An 18,630-nucleotide genomic window follows, 5' to 3' on the forward strand; every position below is an offset into this window, starting at 1 on the left:
TTCGGTACATATGGGGTGTCTGAGGGCAGAATTTGCTCCATATAGAACCCAGCAGTTAAAATCTTTTTTGTGATTTCTAAAAACAAAAAACAAAAAAACAACCCTCCCCCCCCCCAAAAAAACCCCACAACAACAAAATCAAACCCAAAAACCCATAACCTGATACAGGCAGATATTATAATCAGAAGTCTTTCTTAAAAAAAAATAAAAAAGACACACAAAAAAAAGCCCAGAAAAGGCTGTACAGATTTATTATCCAGCTTAAGAGGAAACCGAACAAATATAAATCTGTGGCTTTCTGAGGTTTAAATAACGGCAATTACTACCCCCAAAATATTGCATTTCATGCACTGTGGACAATGTTGTTAAAACCACCCACAATATTTTGGACTGTGGAGATTTTTTTTTCAGGTTTTTACAGAAGCTGACAGTAAATTATGTTGGTTGTTTGTTCACTGGGTTTGCATTATTTGATAGAGCTGGCTGTGGAGGTCTGTGCTGCAGTAACAATAATGAATGGTGTACTTTTTGCTTTAAATCCCTGTCTAATGAATATAGACATAGGCAAACAGCTATTTAGGATTCCAAAATATAACTACCTACAAAGCAGAGCTCCAGCTGGTCTTCCCTCCTACTGCATTGCTCAAGGGCATTTTCCTTATCAAGAAATGGCTTTTGAGTCTTAAGAAGAAAAAAGAGAAGCTGGTATCCATTGTGCCCAGCAAAAGCACTTGAGATGTGGTGGTGATCGAGCACTGAACTGCTTAATAGTTCTATAAATGTTTACACTTAACATGGGCTTTATCCAGCTCATAATATGCAAAATCCTGACTGTGCAGAAGTCAGTAGGTCCCAGTTTGATGCTGTGTCTCTGGTCAGGATCCCCAGAGCAGATGTTACCTACTTTAGCTAACACAGATCAGTGCCTTGTCCTGTGTGAAAGCATAAGCACTGCATTTTAGTTCAGTTTTTATATATTTTATTAACTTTCAGTAGTTATCAGGAGATTAAAATCTCATAGAGCCACTCTACAAAACATTTCTCTTAGGGGTAATCATAGCCAGCAGGAAGTTAAAGTCTTTCCATGCCAGCATTTGCAGCTATTTCAAAATATGGATCAAAGTCCTATTATGCACTTCAGTTGTTATTAACAAGCATTTTGAGTTAACAATTGTAACTATGAACCTCTGTAGTAAAACTGGCAGACTCATGAAGATTTAAAGAAAAGGCTTGATAACGTTTCATGTTATTTTCACTCCTTCAGCAATGTTTAGTCTGCTCTTGAATGTTTTAGGAGGTGTTACATTTCACTCTATGCTACTTAAAAATTGATGCATGTTTCTCAGCTATTTAACCATTATGGCTGAAGTGATTTCTGCTGCCCAGGCTGCTCCTGGGGCTTGCTGCAAGTTACACCTGCACAGGATACTCAGTGCTCTTGAACTGCTGTGCAGTCTGGCATTTTAGCATGAAATCAAATTCTTATGTCAATCTTCATTTTTGCACTGTCGGGGAATATCAAAAGGGGCGGTGTCACTGCATTTGCTTTAATTCAGATGCTTACTGAAGTCTGAAGTGACCATCCTCTCCTCTGCTTGTACAGCAAACCTGAGGCTTTTCCCCCAAGCCCACATCACTGTCCTGTCTTTGCACATTAACCATAAATCCAGAGATTATGTTGCCTTTGGGTTTCTCCATCAGGATGACAATAAAAGCACCACAAACCAGAAAGTCTCCCAGCCCAGGGGCATCCAAGCAGCAAGGAAACTAAATGGAGAAGCTCCTGCAAAGGTGGGGAGCACAGAAGATTAATGGGGATGAAAGGAAACTAACTTGGAAGAAAAAATGGGAGAGTCACCTGCCAAAGACTGATGTGCTCAGAATGACCTCAGTGACACTTTTGGATATTCAAAAACACACCATTTCCCACTGTAAGATGGTAAGATCAGAGCCCTGATGCTCTTCAGAGAAATTCTGCACTGGGATAAGTTTGTAAGTTAAGACAATGCAGGTGGTACTGAACTTTTAAGAAAGCCAATGAGCTCCATGATGAAATGAAGGCTGGAGGCAAAACTACAAATATCATCATTAGCTACATTCCCAAGGTCTACAAAGTACAACAGCAATGTCTTTTCATGCAAAAAGTTGTTAGCAAGCCTCAAAACCACCAAATAAGTGGCTGTGGGTGAAGAAAAGATTTGTATACAAAGCTGTGTCTTTCTGAGTGAAAAAAAAAAACCAACAAAACCCACAAATGGATGTTTCTGAAAATATCTCAATCCTGAAAGATTAGCCTCAGCAAAAGTGTCACTGCAGAAACTATCTGCATATTGAAGAGGTTGCCTAGCAAGGGTTTTTTCCCCCTCATTATTATTTTCTACTTAGATTGGTAAGAAAAGGTCTCTCAGGAGAAATAACAGGAGGATCTTAAAAATAGTTCTGAATCTGCCATTAAAAATTCAACAGAGATGTTGTCTAAGCCAATTCAGGTTGTTTTGAAGTCATCACATTAAATATGCTGAGATTCTCTGCTGAGCTTGGTTTCAAATCTAGCACCCACTAAAATATTTCCCTGAATTTGATGGCCAAAGAGCAGTCAGTGCTTGGGAAGCAGCTTGTGGGTTTGAGGGTACCTGGACATCAGGGCAGAGAGAGCAGGCTGCTTCCTCCTAAAGGAATAAAACAGGATGAGGAATTGCTCTGAAACTCGGTGAGGAGATCCACAGGAGTTACCATGAGGACAAGGAATTGCACTCTAACTAGAAGAACTGATACACAGGAGGCACCACCCAGCAATAACAATGAAAATGGAGTGAACCAAAACCTGATGTCTTCTCTGCTTCTCCCCTGTGCTGTTATATGCATTTCTATTCCTGCAGTGCCATGTACAACCCACACTTATTTGATGCCAGAGACATCACACATGAAGAGTAGGGTGTAGCACTCTTCTCTTGTGCAGATGTTTATATTTATATTGTTTACCAAACCAAATATTATTTGGATACATTTAGTGAGGATGAATGTAGCAAGCAGAAACCTATGTTAAATTATGAATACTTACATTTGGAGGAAAGTGAGTAAATGATTGACATTGGTTAATAATTTTCATAATTCATCTTAATGTGGAGCATATAGGTGGAAGTAGGTGAAACCTCAGCCCAAGTGAATCTAGTGGAAAACTACTAGATTCTTTAAATTAACCAGCAGAAGCCATAATTTTAGGTGGATAGGAAACACTGTAAGGATTTATTGTGTCCTAAATTTTCCACCACTACAGCCTCCAAGCACATCTCAAGGAATATGAGTCATTGTTCCTCTTGACCTTCCTCTGGGGACAGAGAGAAGGCACCACAAAATTGTTTCTTTTGCCACCAGCTGTATTTTGGGGTGCAGGGGCTGCAGGTCCTGTTTGCTGCTGCAAGAGGAAGGCAAGGTGGGGATGTGTGCACCTGGGAGGGCGGGGAATCGTGCCTTTGGTGTCTGCCCATTGCCAGAGGAGTTTGCTTGTCAGGCTGGCACTGTGAACACCCGTCCTTGCAAAGAGGAGGATGCCTGGAAATGAATTCCAGCATGCTGGAGCGTGGGGTGGGCAGGCAGTGCCTCTGTCTCCAGCCCTGTGGTGCAGCCTGGTCTCAAGCCACCACACACTTTAAAGCCTCAGACCTGTTCAAGAGCGTCAGCGAGTGCGTAAAACCCTTTGTGGTCCCACACAATAATTCAACTTCCATCAGCGCTGCTGATCTCACCAATGCAACAATACCAGCTACCACATGCCAAAGCAATAAAATAGCTGTTTCCATGAGCAGCCCCACGTAATCTGAACTCTTCAGTTCCTTCCAGTTATTTACAAGCATTGTGTGTCACAAACAGACCACCTCTTTTGTAATGTTCTTTAGGAAAGCTGTGTATTATACTGGCATAATAGTCTTCTTCAGGGAGAGCATTTTGTTTTAATAAAATGTGTGCCACCATATTTAATCAATCAGATTGATTGACACCAGCACTAGCTGCGTCTCCCAGCAGATGCTGCTGCTACCTCATTCTTATTCCAGTTTCATTTCTCAATCAAATCCATGTGTAAAAAACATAATGTGCTGCCAACATAATGTAATAAAACTTCAACTGAAATGCACACCACCACGACTGAAACTGATAAGTCAAAGTATGGGGAAAGTTAACTTCAGCAAAATCATTTTTGACATGAAAATATTAAAGTTTTACAGTTCAGATATGCCTTGGCTAACCCTAACATAAATGCAAAAGTTTCTCGGGTGTTAAAATAAAAAAAAAACCAAAAAACTATAGAAAGAAATTCTTCTAGAAGTTATTGAGCTTTTAGCTGGCTCCCAGCATTTTCTAATTTTCTGAGTTTTCTGGTGCTATTCCAGTTCAATTTAGTCCATCCAGGTGAGATGAATTATAACATTTAGCTGGACAGTTCAGGTGCCTGTGTCAGGTGGACACTGGGTAGTGGTGATGGAGGGCTCTGTGCCAGAGGCTGAACCAGCAGGTTTGGAAGGCAAGGGTTCCTACAGGCACAATGGAAACCCTGACTGGTGGATGTCACACACAGCATGGAACTACTCTGAACTCTTTCAAACTCACCTCAAATAATCTGCACACCCCACATTACCCACAGGGCACGTGTGGGTCACAGAGCACATTTCTGGGGAATCTGCCTTTCCTGTACTTATGGGCTCTGGTTTCAGACCACTGGAGTTGAGACCCCTCTTGATTCAGGTGGTCCCTCGTACCCCTGAGGAGGTTGCACCTCAAATCCCAAGGCCAAGCTTCATAGCAGTCCCCTGAGCCAGTTGGGAATTAAAGCTAAGCTTTATTCTGATTACTTGACAGATTTCATACTATGTGCATGATGTGTAATTACTGCAGGAAATATTAAAAGAGCTCCAGAAGTGTTTTCTAAGGTCCCACAATAAATGACTTTCCCTTTTTTTATATTTCTCACAGTGATTATATGATAGGAAACATATGCCATGAATTCACATTCCACCAATTTCCATCCTTCTGTTAAAAAGGAGAACAGAAGTTTTAATCTGAAAAGATTCCTGATGCTTCAGAACACCTTTTTTCCTTCACCACTAATTTTCAAATTAAATTTTCATTAGCTACAGTCCTGCTGGGCAGTGCTTTGGCCTCACATAACCAAGGAGAGATTGGGACATTTTAGGCTACAAGGAAGTTGCTTCAGCTGAAAATTTTTCAGCCTCTACTTTCAGCAAAATGCCCAAATGGTAACTATGGAAATAAAAATTACACTTAAAGAAATGGCAAGACTGACATCCATTTTTATGTCCAGTGAAATCCAGCAGTGCTGGAGTTGCTGTCCCACCACTACCATCCCCCTCCTCCTGTCCCTTCCCAGAGAGGAGCCAGGGGTCCTGCCTGCCAAGACCAGCAAAGACATGGGCAGCCTGAAACTGATTCCAAAAAAAAAAAAAAGCCAAGGGAATGATTCAGCATTTGGAAAAACCTGCTTCATAGTGCAAAGATCAGCCTATGCAATTCAGTAGAATGAAAATTCAGCAATAATTTTGTTATCATCTCCACATAATATCAGGAGAAGTAATTCTGACAGCAGAGGGCTCTTTAAGCCAACAGGCTGAGGTACAGAAGGATCTAGTAGCTGCAAGCTCAGGCTAAACACATTTAAACTGAAAATAAGCTAAAATTTATTAGTGATGAAAAAAACTAATCCCTAGGAGTTCTTTGCTTTAGAAATGAGTTGGATTCCACAGCATCTGGAACTATAGTTCCAGTTGGATTGTAAATATAGTTTTCATTTAAATTAGATGTATTTTTTAGAGAAATAAACTTGTTCAAAATTGCATTTGTTATTATGACAAACTATAGTAAAACCTAGGCTTGTTGTTATCTTGGAATAATTCAGATACATAAAATAACACACTGCATCAATGAGATAAAAGTGGTTTAAATTCCATAGTCATTGCTTTTTGGCATGTAGTCTGAGGGAAAAACCTGAACTTCTTGAAAGAGCCAAGGCTGCAAATTTACCACAAAAAAATGCAATGCACTGCCTGTATTTTTTTTTTAAAGTTTATAAGCCCTCAAAAGTTCATTGTTTGCTCCCAGCCCACTTCAGGATTGAGACCCCACTGGAAGGTGTCAGAGAGATTTTGTTCCCTCAAGTTACACATGCCCGCTCCTTTAGATGGAGCATCCTGTGTTGAAGGGATTTTCCCTGTGGACAGGTCACAACTTGCTGCCTCTGAGAGCTCAAGCACTGGCTCTGCAGCATTGAAGTGTCCAAAGTTGAAAATCTCATCCATGTTCATCAGATGCAGGTAGATATTTCCACCAGAAAAGCAAAGAAAATTGCCCATTTTGTGAACAGAACACAGTGGAGCAGGTGATGTATTGCATATTTGAGGAAAGGCAGAGCCAAAGTCAGAGCAGACCTTTCTTGGAGATGGTACAGGGAAAACACTCCCATGTGGAAAAAAAGGAGAAACCTCTCCAAGAAGTTTTCCTCAGCACAGCTGCTGAAAGGAGTGTTGTGCCTCAGTACCACAAAGCACAGTGGCTGGAGCAGGGTTTCTCATGGCATCTCACGTGTGCCCCAAGCAGAATCTGGCTCAGAGTAGCTTCAGGAGACAGAACTGATGGCCTGGTTCCAGGGAAAAATGGCTCTATTAAAACACAAATGAGAAAGAAAACAGCAGAATGATTTTCAACCCTAAAATACTTTGATTAAATTTCACCCACATCTGTACTAAGATTCTTTCTGGCACAGCCCTAGCAACATCCTTCCAGGTTAAAACATTCCATGTTATTCCAGATAGTACCAGTGGAGCCCAACTACATCCAGACTCATTACTTCCATTTTCTGATTAGCAATACCATCACTTATCTCAGAATCTGGGCATGTTGTTTCTCTTAGGAGTGGTAATTTGCACTGGAGACCATAAAGCCTTTCCCCTCTGTTCCTGAATTACCCCTCCCAGAAGCTCTTGGAACGAGGCACAGCTTGCCAATGCATATGTGGAGGAATTAATGCCCAGAGGGTGAAGATGAGCAGCTGAAACATCAGTCTCCAGTGCCAGGTGGGACTCTCTGGGCAGATGGCATGGGTGTGGGGCTGGCAGGGAGGGAGGATGCCTGGTTCCCCACATCTGCAGTGGAGGGCAGGGCTGGCCCGTGGAGCGTGAGGCACATGAGTTACAGCAGATGAATCCCCTCCAGAATGACAACAGCTCACTCAGCATGAGGCTGCAAGCACAGCAGAGCAGGAGCTGGACATGGGCCCTGCTCACAGCTCAGAACCCTCACCTGCCCCAAAGTGCCTTTGGTACTGACAGACCCCCAAAAGAGGGAGTGAGACTCCCTTTACAGGAGGGACAGACAGTGCTTGTCTGAGCTGACACCCTGCAGGCTCTGCCACCTCCACACAAGGACGTCTGCTTGACTAATACCTTTTCACTAATGTCTCTGTGACCTTTTCTGGTTTTTGTTTAACACACAGTTCAAGCTTGTCAAAGGTCTGATCTCCGAAGTGTATTTTTGTGTGTACCTTTGGCTATGAACATTCCAGCCCCTGCATTTCAGTCTTCCACCACTGCTATTTGTTGCTTCCTGATCTTTCTATGTCCATATTTATAATTAAGTTTCCCTTCTCCCTTGCCCCCCAACATAAATTCTTGGTATAAGTAAGTGGAAAGTGCTCCTCCCTTCCAGGAGCATTTCAGCCCCAAAGCAGGGTATGCTACCACTGGGTCACGTTTTCTAGTGGAAGTGAGGAGACATGCAAGGGAAAGAGGATCTGTGCCCCGGATGCCTGCGGTCAAGGCGGGGAGGACACATTTTCCTGCCTTCTGCTCCCTCTGGCTGCCTTTTCCTGCCATTCCCTAGCACAAGACCAGGAGTGTTGATTCCTTCTCCCCAGGAGCCTGAGAGCTGTGATCCCATGATTTGACTCTGGATGACAGAGAGAAAAAAAAAGAGGCACAGAAGCGGGTGGTGAGGGCAGAGGAAATGGTGCTACTGCTCCTCTCCATGGCCAGCCAGCACCATGATCCCCTGGCAGCTGCAGGCATTCCCAGCACAGGCTGCTCCCGCTGCCTCAGCTGCACCGCTCTGCTACAGCGTCCCTGCCTTCCATTGGGTTTGGCCACCATCCAGAATTTCCCTCAGGAATGCAACTGGAAGGAGGGAAACAGCAGTTTTTAACACTTCATATTTCAGCCCAAACGGAGAGAAGCTTCAGTGGAGCAAAAACACGGAGGTTGAGCACCTCTGTAACCCGAGGGCTGCCTGCTCACCAAACACTGCCAGCATGCCACGATCCCAGTGCCAGCCTTGTGAAGGGAAAGGACAGAGGACAGCTGTGAGAGGGGACATGTTGCAAAGCCTGGAAAAAAAAATTTCATCGCACACTCTCTTGTGGTACATGCCAGAGAAGTTCAAAAAATACAGACAATTAATGTTTTGGAAAGTTTTGAATGTTTGAACTAATACAAATACCCTCAAACTCTGGAAATTTTTCAATTCCTATTCAGCATCCATGGCCTGACTCCATCTCTAATCCATTTGTTACTGCACAGACATTAAAAGTCCTGTCCTGTTGCATGTTGGGCTCCCTCCTTGGCACAGTGGGGTTTGCAGCAGGGTTGTAGTGCCTTACACCCACGCTGTTCACCCAGAATTTGGCTATGGGGTTATTTACAGCCCTTCCCATCAAACGAGGCAGGGGGGGACAGTTGACAGCTGTGCTGGTGGCTTTTGTGATGAGCAAACTGAACGCTCTGAATTTGGCTGGAAATGTATGATTCATTGCACTTAAAAAAATGAACATATCAGATGTGAGGCTCCTGTTAAGTGCCCTGCTGCTTGGCTAAGGTTTCTCCTCTGTGTGAAGAAGCTGCTGCACAGCCCAGGACTATGGAAGAGCTGGGACAGCAGCTGTGCTGCAGTCATCCTGTTGGAAAATTGCTGGATTTGAGGCTAGTTTTACAAAGACTTTGGCAAGGTACAGAGAGGAAGAAACTTCAGGATATGTGGCCAACCCTGGGAACGTCCCACTGAGAAGAAGCTCTTCAGATTTAGGTGCTGATGTTGAAATAAGTTGATGTCGTACTAATTTACTCTTTCCCAAATAACTCAAAGAACAGTTGAGTAGTTAGTACCAGGAGAGCTCAGGGAACAGGACACTAGAGTAGAGTATCCTCATCCCTGCTCATGGGAAGATGTGCAGCCATCTTATAGTGAAGAATTTTTGCACAAAAGGCTTTGTTTTCTCTCATTTAAGGCATCCACCCTGATGTTCTTCTCGCTTCATCAGTTGTTATGGCTCATCATTCATACTGGAGCCTGTTTGGGACTTACATATTCAGAAGAATGGAAGTTTAACAGAGTCGCAATTCGGGTAAAATTATCTGTGCTAGGATGGTATAAACCAGGAGTTTTCCCGTCTAGGATGGGAGAATATTTTGGCCAGCAGGCCTCTGTAACAAGTATGAGAACTTCTTTGCCATGACATTACAATCTCTAGAATAACCCAAGTGATTTGATTTCTTTGCTCCACAAAAGAAACCATATGGACTGGGGCTTGATGAGAGCCATTCAAAGGACTGCTGTTATCCCAAAATTTGAATAACATCTCCTGGAGAAAGTGAGGCAGAAGGATCAATGCTTAATCAAGTCCAGGCTTTCATTTGCTTGGACTAACAGCTAAGGAAACTGGTTTAATTTTTTCTGTGAGAAAAGTGAGATAAATGATGTGTGTATGTGTGTCGGGTAAAATATTTGATCACTTACCTTCTTAGTCATCACTGGTCTTTAATCGCACATTATGTAACACTACACCCAATACAGATTACATCGGGGGGAAAAATCACAACCATGCAGCCTGCAGAAACTAGAAAGTAATTTGTCTCCAGGAGGAAGGATGCTCTTTTCTGCACACTCCATGTGCAGCACCATTTATCATCTGGGAGCGGAACCGCACTCAGCTAAAGTCACACCAGACCAAGCCTCCTCCTTGAGGCGCCTGTCCCAAGAGCAGCCAGACCCTACAACTTTCCCAGGGCAAAGGCCTCTAAAAGCAGTGCCAAATCAGTCAGCCCAAACAGGTTTATAAGACCTTTTAAACTCTTGGGCTTTGCTGTAGTGAAGCCTTTACCAGGCTACCTCTGTGACAATGCCATATTCAGAGACCTGCTGCACTTGCAGATTGAAGACAGATCTATTTGGTAATAACAACAAAAAAAAAGTCTCCCAAAGCCAAACCTTCCAAACAACTTATTTCCTACTGAAGAAACTTCTCTGAGCCTATGAAACCTAACTACTCTTTGGCATGTCTTCTCAAACACAGCATGCAAAAGTAGTAATATTTTATGTTTTCATTACAGGACATTGTGGGCTGCTGCCATCTGTTATGAAAGGGACATTCTGCTCCCTGAACATCCTGGTTGTAATTTGCACAATATTTGAGTTTCTGAGAGATACCCGGAGCTCCAATACAGCATGGATACCCATCAGCACTAACAGCACTTAAAAAATGGGAGAGGTGACTTGAGAGTGACTGGATTTTGGCACCTCAGAATTTTTCCCCAGGCAGGGGAAAATATTCCAGCATGAACTAAACATGTAATAAACTTTCCCCAAAGCACATGCAGCCCCCATGGCAAAGTGAAAACATGTAGGAGTGCCTCATGCCATAACATCATCTCCCTTTGCTGGAGCTACAGTTGGGTTCAATTTTCTATTATTGCAGATCTTTGGGGTGGGACTTTTTTGAAGGGCTCAGCCTTGGCCCAAATCCTCTCCTGTTGGAAAACAATGAGCCCCCCGACCCCCTCGCTGCTTTAATGGCAGAAGAGCGCAGCCAGCACAGAGCGCTTCGGGAAATTCCTCTCCTCCACCCGCTCCCGCACAATGGGTCAAATGTTTCATCCCTGCATGAAGCCTGAATAAACAGGCATTGCACAAGGAGTCGCCGTGGGGAAGCGCAGCCGCCGTGCCAAGGGCAGCCTCAGTCGCCGCGGCCCCTCTGCGTTAACCATTCCAGCTCACGGACCGGGATCCTTCCCTGGAATGCCGCTCCTGGGGAGCCTCCCCAGAGCTGCCTGCTTGACTGATGCCTCTGAAGCTCTGCAAGTGGTGGCTGACAGGGTCAGGCTGGCCATGACATGGTTCATACTTCCATATCCTCCCACAAACAACAAAGATGGTAATTTCTGACCTTGAGGGCTTTGTGCTGTATGCTCAGAATGGGTTCTCTGGTAGCAAATTTTGATGCAAGTTCGTATTTTTGAAAATCAACCCATTCAATTTATTAATGAAAGGATAACATGCCCATAAATCATTATGTAGGACCTTCAGAAGGAGAAGAATTTATTGTTGAAGTGTCTGAACACACTGTACCTACCACCAAAGACAAACCAGACCTGGGGACATCGATCTGCCATGTCACACCCTGACATTTCTTGATAAAACCTGTCTGCCAGCTCGGTGTCACACAGGCAGAAAAAACAACCTAGTGCTGCAAAGTTCACCCACATTCTTCTCCTTGGGACTATGGATTATGGTACAGGTAGGAATTATGAATGGAAATGCACAGGCCCACAGTGGATGGGAGCTTCTTCACCCATTGACTGCCTTGCAGGAGAAGGTGGCATGAGGACTAAATATAGGCTCAACAACCTTGAGCTTGAGCCTGTGCCTTACCTGGGCTATTTCTGGTGTGGTTCATCAGTGCTTTCGCCCTAAGTCTCAGGATGTGTTTCTATAGGCTGAAGGGAATAAACAGCTTTTCCTTCTGCATTAGGGAAAAAGGCACAGTAAATAGGCTCTCTCAGTTTACATTATTTGAGGATCTGTCTCATCATCTTCAATGCCAGGAGAGCATTTCCAATGACCCTTCTGCTGATGGCTACAGCAAAGGCATAAAGCACTTTCTCGGGCAGCCCTGTGCATAGTGTGCTCATTTGAGCGGTAAATAAAGAAGACATCACGGCTGGATGTGCGTTCTCTGCTAGCAATCAATGCACAGCATACACTTTTGATGAGGTTAGATAACAAGCATCACATGGAGAGAGGAGTACCATGCACACATAACCTTCTGAATATATGTCAGCAATAAAATGATAACTACAAAGGCAAGCAGTAGCTGCCCACTGCAGGATGTCTCATCTAGTTCAAGTTCAGCTGTGCAATACAAGCCCAACTCCGTGTAGTTTGATAAAAAGCCACCCTAAAACAACAACAAACCCCTCAAATACACTGCTCTGAAGGATTAGCACAAGGATATATCTTTGTTCACTGAGCCCTTTTTAAACTCCAAAAAGGAATTTCTTACATCAAAAATAGCGAATTCTTTCATGTCACTGTCAGCTCTGTAGCCCACCTAACATTGCATTATTACCACTGACAGAAAGACAGGTGTTAACAGCTGGAGAGAAAACAAATGTAGAGCGCTGTGGCAAAATTTGAGGAGAAACAGATGTGTGAGCAATGCTGCCTTTGATATTTATTTTAATAGTGCTTCTCAAACGTGTTCAATATTTATGCAGCCATAGGCTCAGCTTTCAGTGGCACACGAGAGCCCGCGCGGTGCATTATTCACCTCTGCCACCACCTCTTCTTTTCTTTTCCTCCCTTCCAACCGTCATGAAAAACAGCATCCACAAATCTCCCAGGAAAAGCCGGCTTATTCCTCCTCCCCTCCCCCAGTATGAAATGGATAGAGTTTTTTAGCAGTGGGAGCTCAGTGTGATTAGTATGCTAATATGGGAGAGAGAAAAGGAAATGGAGATGAGAGATACGGTCCTTTAGCGAAGAAAAGCAGGAACAACTGAAAGGAGGATCTCTGCTAATCAATTAACCTACAATGGACCTAATGCCATAAGAAGCTATTGTGCATAAAGGGACAGAAATCTCGGTGACAGATGGCACTTGGGCTCATGATATTACAGGGCTGCTACTCAAGAGCTTGTTTACCTCCCATACAGGGGTAAGCAATAAAGCAATAAAATTGCTTATTTATTTTAAAGAGAGAAGTTGAAATGCTTATTTACCAAATCAATCAAGGCTTACTAAGGCAGAACAGCCACAATCCTCATGGCCCTAAAATGCTGGATACTTCACTGATTTCAAATAGCAATTATCTATTGCAGTTTCTTGAACCTACTCTGACTGCAAAGAGACGTTTAATTTGCAAATTTTGATGAAAATTGTCATTTTTTTAATTGCTTATTTCACCAATTTGAATTTTAAAACAAACGATTAACTAGAAGCTCATTTTTACTTGCCTTGGGCAAGCCCAGAAAAATATTTGTCAAGACCCAAGCCTGTCTGCTTAGCATTTGAGTTGAGAAATGCACAACTGCCTTCAAGTCAACATTAGCTGTGACAGAAGCAAGACTATTATTTAACAGTAGCTGAAAATGTCAAAAACAAGCGGCATTTGGCATTTTGACAAGACGGCGCTGAAAAGAAACTATTTTTTTTCCCTCAACACTCAGATAACTGTAAATCAAAACTGTACAATTACCACTTGGCTCAGAGTACTGCTTTGGTGGGTTTCTTTGAACCAGTGGGGAGAAGGAGAGCAGACAGGTCTCCATTTTCTGCTTGAAGCCACCTTCAAGGTCCCACCACGACCCAGACCCTCCATACTTTAAAAAATCCATGTTCTGCTCCCAGGAACGGAGGTGGCATCATCCAACAATTCATGTCAGACCTCAGGCATATCAGCATGATGAAGACATCCCAGAAGCTAAGGATATATGTACATGCTACAATGTATATGTTTTAGGCGTTAACGGTCTGCCAGAATAAATTCACTTTTTTTTTTTTTCTTTTTTAAAGTAGGTGTTGTGCCTGGGCATTATCAGGTTTTTTTTTTACATTAGAAGTCATAACAAAGGGTCAGCTGAATTAATTAAAAATAGTATTGTGTTGGAGAGAAGCCTGACACTGAAGAAATACAGGAAAATTAATATCTAAACCACTTTGTTCTCACAGTCAGATTAAGTTGGAAGTTCCTGTTTTAATCAACGACAAGATACGACAGTGCTCATGGTAAACAATATTGTGAACCATCTCAGGGAAACAATGACATGGTGAGATACAGCCTTCAAGAGATTTAGATACCAGAATGAACAGGCCTTAATAATTTAAGAGATACCAAAGTGATGAACATATGTTCATCTTCATTGCACACACCAGATACTGCCCACCATTTATCTGGACTCAAGTAGAACAGTTTTTCTAGCAAGGTTTCCCACTCATGAAGTCCCTTTAACATCAGTCAGCATTAGGCAGGGTATCAAATCCCATAAAGATTTGTCTTTACAAGTGGCAGCTGCCTGTTTCTGTCCTTCCTCAGTGAAATGTCATCGTGCACCTCAGAGCATCTGTACAAGAGAGACATCAGGGGTGTGTTGCACCTTCCTAGGTCCCATCCCTTAATATCACCTGTACCAGCTCCATGACCAACCTCACCACATCCCTCTGGGTTTCCTCAGTTACTGTGACCTCGGAAATCACAAACTCTCAGGGTCTGACAGTTCACCAGAGTGAAAGTATTCCATGAAAAACTGACTCGGGAGATGCCAGAAAGCATTTACTGTCCCCATAGATTTAAAACTTCCCTGAAAGTTTGGGGGGTTCTGGTGGCAAATGTGTCCCTTTCCCTTGCAGAACACCTTTGGCATCCTGCTTCTAACAGTAGTGGGAAGCAGGAGGAGGCAACACCACAGACAAGAAGTGGCCAACCCTTTGCACTGACCTTGCACTGATGGGGAACCACTCCAGCTTATTTTATTGCCTGGGAACAGATTCAGGGACCACATCTGTCAAGCCACAGGCTGTGAGAGCAACACAGCCATCCTCGTTTACCTGTGAGCTGATCCAGAGTGGTGAAACCCAGTGGTTTTCACATCCCAAAACACATGGAAAATCCAGGGACTTGGGGTGCAAAAAAGCACCCTGAATGTACGGGTCTGAAAAGCCAATTCCCCCAACACCTTCAAGTTTACTGCCACCAAGACTAAGGGTTGAATGCAAAAGCAACCTGTCATACCTTTCTTTGTCTTTTGGTACTTAAAGGTGACTCTCCTCTGTAAATTTGCATTTTAAAAAAAATCAAAAAGCCTGTGTGTGTACTTTACAAATACCACTGATATTTGTCTTTGAGCTGGACATTTTGACCTGACATCTAAACTGAATTCCCTTTCGTATCCAGCCAGCTAATCAAGTGACCCCCCCATCTTGCTGCTCTTCACTGTCCCAAAGTTCATCCCCTGGACCAGCACAATGGTCAAAGTCTGCAGAACTAACCTGGGAAAAAAAAAGCCAGCACATTTCCAGGAAGAGGTACATACCTTCTTTTCCACCAGCTTCATTATTTCTTAACACTGCATCTCCACACTTACTACCTACAAACATGTCTAATGCCTCTTATACCACCTATCCCTCCCCACAGTGGACACATCACCTCATCAATTCGTGTCCTTAAACCACTGGACTTCAGGATATTTCAATTCATCTTCAAGCCACTACTCCAGCACCACTTTTGCTTAATACACTGATTTGAGAGAACTGGTTGGTAAGAGGAGTCTGAAGCTACACAAAGCAGTATTATTTCTGTCTCCCCAGTTTAATCAAAGCAGGCACAGGCCCAACACAAAGCCTCAGCTGAATTTCCTACAAGCAAAATACTAGACTAAAAAACAGCAAGCAGGATTGTGGCAAGCATCTATGACAACAAGCTCATCAGCAGCCAATATTTTGTATTTTCAACATTATTAATCTGCTTTGCCAGATCTGATTCTCCTGAAGAGCTGATATCCCATAGAAAAAGCACACTGCAAATCACAGAGAATGATGACAGTTTTCATCAGTGCTGAAAGAGGGGAGGGAAAGGCAGAATCTGTGGTGTGCTGCTCTTACATGTTGCACAATGTAGGAATTTTTTTGATCTCTATCAGATAAGTAGTAAGGTCTAAACAATTTCATCCCTTTCAAACACAGTGGGCCAAATTCCCAACCAGCATGAAATGCTGCATATCCACTGAAATCGATGGAGTTATGCCAGTCCGGCTGAGAACTTGGCTTTGCATGTCAGTTCATTCAGCAATGATTGCACTTGACGTGCAGCTCAGAACAAGCATTTGTTTTTAAAAAGAAACAGTGGAGTCTTTCAGTGCTATCCCAGCCTACACACAGTCCTGGCTCCATGTGCAGGATTAACTGTCCTTAGCTCAGGCTGCTATGTATTTGTGCAAAGGGAGAGTTAAGGAGGAGGAAGGAAGCACATTATTCTCTCTTTAGCACACCGATGGCATGTCTCACCACTCAAGACAAGAGATGATGCTCTGCAGAGCAGGGCACCTTTGCTCTGTGTTGGAACCTGTAATTAACACATGCACTTGATGTCCTTACAGGCACTGGGCACCTTTTCACCCTACCTGAACACCGTGGAGTCACATCCCTCACTTTACCTCAACATTACCAACCAGTGCCCTTGGCCAGACCAGCAGTTTCTCAGAGAGTTCAAATGGAACATGTCAAACGAAGCAAGAAGTTGCTAAAGTGTATTCTCATGAAAATTCTCTGGTGGCATAGCTAGGCTTACCCCAGGCATCCCTAGTCACTGAGGAAACAACTGGCACAGCTGGGATAGAGAAAAACAGACGAGCCAAAACATGTTCTGGTGATCATTGCCAGTGAGGTGAGATGTCTTTGGAGTGCAGCTGAGACCAGAACAAGTCAATACAAATGCATCTCTAAGACTCCCCTTACCCTTGTTTTGAAACCCAGGGTACAAATAGAACCATCACTTACTGTCCTTTTTCTTCTTGCAACATTATGGAAAATGCTGGAGGCTCTCCTTGCATAATTTTTGTATGGCAAATTAAGGTGCAACCCTGTTCCTCACAGCTTTCCTTTTAGTGCAAATATTTTCCCCCAATAACTGCATGAAACAAATCTTGCTTTGTGGTTTGATTACCAAAAACTATTAAATAGCTAAATGTTGGTTACCAGACATACACTGAACTAACAGGAGAACAGAAACAGCAAAACTATGAATTCAGACAGCAACATATTTTTAAATAGAGATTTTTCCTTCAATGAGTATTTTGCTGTATTGGCTTCAAAAGCAGTTTCAGGACTTCTACCAACAAAGTCATAAAAGGCAGATTTTATGGCTACACCTGTGGACCTTGCCACTGCAAATGCTCTGCAATATGTGCACATATGCCTGTAAAACTACAGTACAACAGGTCACTTCCTGCAGGGATGTTTGTCAAAGACAAGGCAGAACTGCTGCCTGTACAGAAAGTGAATCCTGTGAATCTGTCTGGAAATGCTGCAGGTTGTGCATCTGACTGAGATGTACAGGGCACACCAGACACAGACCTCCCAACCAGCTTGGCCTGAAGAAAATTAGTAGCTGCCCATTCACTTTATAATCCTTTGTGTTTCTATACATTGCCTCCTATCTGCTACAGTGCTGGGCAGGCTAAAAAAGTGTGAATGTGCAACAGGAGCTACTAAACTTGAGCTTTTCTCTTGCAAAGAACAAGAAAGGAAAACCTCAAGAAAATGCCAAACTACATTCCAACCTGGATTTCAGCTCTGATCAGATCAAGAAATAACCCCTACTTCTTCCCCAGCAAGGCTTTTAAACATGTAAAGCACAAACTCCCAGTATGCTGCCTGAAAAGCCCAGGCATAAAGTTTATCCTTTAATTTGAGGCTTTGTCATTTGACTGGGGAGGAGGTAATCAGGACAAGGCTCTGGACCATGCTGCTCAAAATATGACAACAGACACACCAAAAATCCAATCTGGCTGCCTGAAGCAATTAAAGGAGTGTTTACTACTCCATGACAGTTAACATGTTGGACTGACCTTTCATTTACTGTTTAGTGCTGAACATTAAGCTGCAAAATTACTCATGCTTTGCATTTAGTACTGGCATCAGAACTAACAGCATTAGATAGCTATTCCCACGGCGAGGCACGCGTTCCCTCCGCCCAGCTGTGCACGTACTTTCACTGACCCGGTATCTAACATCATTTCCACAGGTCCTGTTCGCCCACTGCCATCAGGAATTATCAATAACACTGCTCCAAAATGTAAAAAGCATATGCAAAATGTCCAAGGTGATGTGGCTGGTGGAATTATGTTCTTTCTTACATACAAGGAAAGAAGAAAAGGGAGGACTGGTGTATGCCCACAGGTCCCCCTGGCAGGTCCCTGCCAGATGGCAGCAGGGAAGTACAGAAGCTACGGAGGAAAAGTCTCTTTGTTTACTCTCCTCCTAGCTGCTCATAGCAGCCATGTTTTAATGAGAGGCACAGGATGCATTTTTCAAGAGCCCGACAGTTCACCAGCTGGAATATTCCCCCAAAATCCAACTTTCCATTCGACACCCTCAGGCTGGAAGGACCTGGAATTTCCATTCTCCAAGGCTACAGATGGGAGAGGTTAAGTTTCCAGCCAAACACCTTCACTCACATGCTTTTGGCTAATCTTAGTGCTTACCATCCAAAATTATGGTTATTTCTACCCCTGTCTGTAATCTGCATGCCCATGATGCTGCATTTTTAATGCAGAGTTAGGAATTTTGGGCCACAGGTTGCCA

At 43.3% G+C, this 18,630-nt stretch overlaps 1 protein-coding gene across 1 annotated transcript in view; it reads right to left on the bottom strand.

Moving 5' to 3' along the window:
- Positions 1 to 234: 234 nt before the first annotated feature.
- INSIG2 (insulin induced gene 2) overlaps positions 235 to 18,630 on the bottom strand; it is a 32,019-nt gene continuing 13,623 nt past the window's right edge. The window contains exon 7 of the transcript XR_001522851.3: positions 235 to 6,668. The gene's annotated coding sequence lies outside the window, so the exon portion shown is untranslated. The remainder of the gene's footprint in view (positions 6,669 to 18,630) is intronic.

Source organism: Parus major, chromosome 7, assembly GCF_001522545.3.
Source record: "Parus major isolate Abel chromosome 7, Parus_major1.1, whole genome shotgun sequence".
NCBI classification, from domain to species: Eukaryota; Metazoa; Chordata; class Aves; order Passeriformes; family Paridae; genus Parus; species Parus major.